Source organism: Limulus polyphemus, unplaced genomic scaffold (assembly GCF_000517525.1).
Source record: "Limulus polyphemus unplaced genomic scaffold, Limulus_polyphemus-2.1.2 Scaffold3744, whole genome shotgun sequence".
In the NCBI taxonomy this organism is placed as follows: Eukaryota; Metazoa; Arthropoda; class Merostomata; order Xiphosura; family Limulidae; genus Limulus; species Limulus polyphemus.
In genome coordinates, this window is record NW_013669354.1 from 18,674 (window position 1) to 24,905 (window position 6,232).

The following is a 6,232-nucleotide window of genomic DNA, read 5'->3' on the forward strand; positions in this document are numbered from 1 at the left end:
TGACGAGGAACCCACTTTGAGACTAATAATGGTTGGAGACGGCTTGAATGGGTAATGAAAAAAAAAAACTTTAATATAAGTTTAACATAACAGCAAATGTACAACGTTTCGACAAGGTTTTGTCACCTGATGATGATAAAACTTTGTTGAAACGTTGTACATTTGCTGTTATGTTAAACTTATATTAAAGTTTTTCTTCATTACCTATTCAAGCCGTCTCCAACTATTAAAAGTACAATGATATTCTTAGTATAAATTGAAATATATAATTTTTTAGAATAACTTTAGTGGCGTTTAGGCAGCACACAGTTGGTCATTTGTAATAAAACTCATGAGAGTGGCTCAATATGATAACATTGAAAAACAATTCTCAATCAGTCAATATTTCGGTCCTCCAGTAAAATGTGACTGATCACAGTTTTACGATATCCTGGAATAATTCGTGCTATATATTTTCTTTAGAAATATCAGTCCAAAGTTCCTGCTCTACAACATATTCGTATCCCGTATGAAATATTGTGTGTTTTAACACAACAGAAATATTCGCAGTATTTAAAAACGGATTCATATTTATCAATTTCACATGTTAGCGCCGAATGTGGTCCAGTTTCTTTGCCTATCAAATTTTAACAGAGAAGGTGTTAAAATATGTTCTGTTTGTACCGAAATATTGATAACAAGATTAATATTAGTGGAAATTATATTTGGAATTTGCTTTTAAGACCAGGTAATTCGATTATATGATGTCTATCTGAGATGAAGTATATGTTTTCTAAGCAACAAGTAATAATAGATATAAATACTCAAAGTTTTAAATAAATTTTGAGTTTCTGCTAAGAAGGAAATATAATTCCTAATTTTTATATTATTTTCTGCAACTACTGATTGATACCTGCTTTGTCTTTCATACTACGCATTTTAGGCTTTCTATGAGAATATTTGAGCTATGCAATATAAGACAAAACAAGTCTCTAGGGTTCTTCGGCACCACAGTGGCACGGCAGTATGTCTGCGGACTTATACTACTTGAAACTAGGTTTCGATACCCGTGGTGTGTATCAAGTTGCAAGAATACTTTCTATATACCATATAATTGTGCTTAATTACAAACAAACAGAGCATAGATAGACCTTTGTGTTAATAACAAACAACTTATTCTTTAAGTATTTGTTATAATGTCAAATAATCCACTTTTAATTATGCAATAGACAAAAAAAAAAGGAGAGAAAACTTCAATAAAAACATTAATCTCACAAACATTGAATAACAAGATGACTAGCATGGAATTATTTAATACAAGTTGAAACAATATTTTAAGGTGTAACTTTAAGCCTGGGATTGCCTAATGTTTAATGTATTGAGCTGTGTGAAGGGCGGTCCTAGGTTCAAGCGTTGATATGCTGTTGAACACGCTTCACACTTTCAGTTGCGGGAACATTATAACTTTGAAAGTAAATCTCGCTCTTCGATTAAGAGTAGCCATGCAAATGATGGATGCTGATGTCCAGTTTTTGTCCTTCCTTGGGCTTTCTGGTCTGACCATTATGTCGCATAAGGTGCAGTTCATATTGAAAATACTAAATGGTATGAATCATATTACGAATATACTACATAGACGTCCCTATACTTCCAATCACTCAGATATTTCCTGAAATAAATTAATAACATTCTTTAGATAATTATCGTTTAGAATTAGTTTTTACATTCGTCAAATTAGCTCGCAAAAGTTTTAAGTGGCCCTTTTCCAAAGGATGATAAATTGGCATTGACGAAATATGATCTATAAAAATACCTCATTTTTATCAAACACCCAATTCTTTATGGGGAAATTTCACTATGTTCCTAAGTAACGTTTACAACCATTGAATTTCTCGGAATTTTAAATCTCGTGCGTGTGAGTAACGAGTTTTATTTTCTATACATGTAGTGGGCAGAACACGGATAGCCGATTGTGTAGCGTTGCGCTTAACAACAACTACCCAATCAACGAGTTTTACTTACGTTGTTTAAAGCTAATCAACTTTTTATTGAGCTCATATTATACTAAATAAAATATAACATATTTTTTTGGAGTATTCTAGTATCTATTTCGCATTTATTTATTTGATTTTAATATAATAAGATTGGGAACATATAGCTTCAATATCGATTTTCTGGACACAGCATTACCAGGAAAAGTATGTAGCCTGAATTAGTGTGTGTGCATCGTGATAAATGAGACAATCACGTGAAGTTATAAAGTTTAAAATAAAGTATTAAACGTTCAGCAAACCAGAATGAAATTTATAGAAACCTCTTTTATCGACACATTTATTTATTATTAATCGTAGTTGCGGGTTTGACCCGTATTAGAGCTCTAGATATCGGAGCTGGCGAGCCGTGTTCGAAACTGTGCGACACCATGAAATATTCCCGCACTTTAAGCTGTGGATGCGTTATAAGCGTGACAGTAAATCCCTTACCGTTGATGGTGAGTGTAAGAGTACTACTGGCTGGCTGCCTTCCCTCTGGTCAGAAGTTAAAAGTTAGTGATGGTAGCACAAGACAAGTAAATATCAATCCCTATGAAATAGCAAATTCTTGTATACAATCAGGATGAAAATATACTATTCATATGCAGAGTGTCAATCAAGCATTATGGGAATAATTTACATATGCTAATGCAATGACACGCCACCGCAGATACAAGCCGTGGCGCAAATCGCGATGCTGCTAGGGATCGTTTAGCAGGAAGGTATGTCACAACTCTTTCCGAGAAGAATATTCTTATAGCATTAAACTCAGCATGATCAAAGACTTAGATGGTGGATCCGAGGACTGCGTGGGGTGTGGAACATCGTGCTTATTAAACGTGATTAGATTAATAATAATAAAAACCAATTTAAATGTTTTAAAGTGTTGATATAATAGTCGTAGATTCTATTTATTATTTTTATATATGCAATATTTTGACCACTTTCCAGAAATCATCGGACAGACAGATTGATTACAGGTGAGAAAAAAAAATTAACCGTAACTGCATCAATATTTATTTCTGTGTGACGACTTCTGTAAAGTAGCTAATAGGTTATCTGTGTTCGAAAGAAAAATAAAACTAGATTAACACAAGCCGTATTTAAAAATAAAAGTAGATTAACACAAGCCGTATTCAAAAATAAAAGTAGATTAACACAAGCTGTATTTATAAATAAAAGTAGATTAACATAAGCCGTATTTTCTTAATTTCTTTAAGCTTCCACCTCTCATATTTGCATTTTGCATGCATGGTAAAGCTACTAACGTTACTTGCCACCGTCCCTAATTTTAAATTGTTGACAAGAGGGAAGACAGCAACGCCCTATCAATCAATGCTAAGGAATAGGCTGTCATTCTCTAATAACGCCCCAACAGGGAATATTTTGGGGTAGTGTAAGAATTCGAACCCGGCTCGCCATCTCCAAAATCCATATTTTCACTAGAGAGCCAGCCCTGTCCGTCTGTCTCATGTTATTGATTTTTACAAACAACTATTTCTGTTGCCTTTTTTTGGTACAATATGTTTTTCAGAATGAACATTTGGCTGACAACCATCGATATGTTCACATATCTGATATAAACCTATTTTAGTCATTTCTCGGAATCCAGACAAAATCATTTGGTTTAATTTGTATAGTGTGTATTTAATTGAATTTATTCAATCAAGTTATAATCTATAACATTTTGGCGAACAAGGGGCAAAAGACAACAATTAAAAAACAACAACATTAAAGTCTTTTTGTTATGAGTATATATTTTTTCTATTTTAATGACACTTTTTTACTTTTACAGGAAACAATACACTTTGCTTACACCGATAGGGATGGCGCTCTTGTTGATCCTGAAGTTCGCGCCCCCCTTTCTCACAGAAAATCAACTAATGTTAATCGACAGACAATGAGGTTATTTGCTATGGTGGCTCCATTTGTACTGTGTATGTTTTGTGTACAAAATAGGCATTACAGTACTGAACACTACGGATATTGTCGCAAGACTGAACTAAATCCTAAGTAAATATTTGAAATGTGGTATTGTATCGTCACCTGACCAAGACGTTAAAACTCAGGAAATGCGAGACGGTCTCTAAGGATTATTTTCTTATATTTTCCACGATGTTCAGCTTTGACTTTTTAGTGAATTTATGAAACACTACACCCAATACATTCATAATGCATCATTAGTGATTTCGGAGATGATAAATGTAATTTGAAATCCTATTAACTTTAATCATGGATATACACTGATTACAAAAAAAAATGTCTAAAAGGATCGGCGAATTTCCTTTAATAGGACATAATTAAAACTAGAGTAATCAGTTTGACATCCCAGGGTTTTTGTTTTTCGAAAAAAAAATATTCTAATTTACTACTTATCGATTTTTTATTAATAAAGGCGTTATTTCTAGCTGGACGTGAAAATCGAACCAGATTCCTTCCTATTATTAAATATATTACATGCTGTTGTTACACGTTGTAAAATCATATAACTCAATAAAAAATTATACAAAAGGAACGGCATCAATATTTTATACCTGGAGAAACCCAGTCGAGTGCAGAAGATATTGCATACAAGCTCGTGCAGAATAACGGATATAACAACAGGCAATCTTCTTCCCTGGAGCAGCCGGATTCTTACATTATGGATCAAACCAGCCCGCTGTGTGTAGCCTTCACTGTAGGGACCTAGGATCTGGGTCTCGGGTCCTTGAGGCTCTGTTGCGTATTAATTCAAGTCTTATTCAGTACATTGAACGGCGAGTGATGTTTTGTTCAAGGTAACCATGGAAACAGGTCCCTAAAATGTTTTTCGAACGAATAACTTTCCCAGTGTTTTTATTATATATTATTATTTCTTTAATTAAGGAGACGACGCTTACTTCTTGAAATAAATGGTTAATCATATCTTAGGTTCTTATACTTATTCTCAGTTTAGTTATTTTAATACAACGGTATACTTAAATGTCGTAATCATGTTCCAAAGAACGTAACTTTAGTTATTTTAATACAACGGTATACTTAAATGTCGTAATCATGTTCCAAAGAACGTAACTTCCATTGTGAAACATTAGTGAGGCCTCTCTACTACGAGTGGTTTAATCAGTTTTAGTTAGATCTTTAACGTGAGGTTAGCACTAAGGAACCTTCTGATATCCTAATATTTCTGTACGAATAGCAAAGTAAACAACAACAACAACAAAAAATATTTATTCAAACCTTCCGTTTTCTAGTTTCAACTGTATCGCAGCCTAAAGACCAATTTGATTCGCAGTTGGAAAATGTGGACGTTTTACCTAGCTTTCAGAGATAATATAGACATGGACTCTCTCTTTATAGCTGGGTTAGCTCCTAAAGTCAACAAACACTCTCTTGTTCTAACCATTTGTGGCTATCCACATGAAACCAGCCACTAACCACGATCATAAATGCGATCTATAGCTTGGTACCTCGTCATTTTAACAACCTGATCTCAACCAACCAGGCCAAATCTTACAGTTTATTGTACCATTTTCACTAAAGCTAAGAGTTTTCCCCGTGACAGATATTTTTTTACCAAACAGAACAGTGTTGTAATTTTACAGAACTGGAAACTTTCATCTTTCTAAAACGTTATCATTTCTTCCTTCACTTGGTAATAACACCGATGTTTAGAAACGAGAATAGAAAAGTTAAAAAGGTTTACGTAAGATAGACTATTTACTACCTGTAAAATTATTTATAAGTATAATACTGGTAGTAAACTGGGGGAAGAGAAGCATATAAACGAAACATAACGTGCTTTAAACATTCTTAAGTTATGTTTTCACATAAAAATATTCAATTTACGTTAATTGAAGAATAGTGTATCTTAAGACTGTTTACGGATTGTAATAATCCTGGTAAAGACATTTTGATGTTGACAGGCTGTAATTTTCTTATGCAGTTATCAGTATATATATATATCTATACAAACATGTTAAAATATTAAATGTAGACACTTTTAATATTATAAATTTCATCAATTATATATATGGGCGATCAAATCAACTCTATATAACAATGGTGGAAGTTAGTATAAAACCAAAACCGAAGTGTCTATTATGATGTTCTAACGTAAAAGAAGACTATTTGTTTGAAGTTAAGTACAAAGCTACACAATGGGCTATTTGTGCTCTGCCCACCACGGATATCGAAACCCGGTTTCTAGCGTTCTGTGGGGGGGGGGGGGGGGTCTTAAGTAA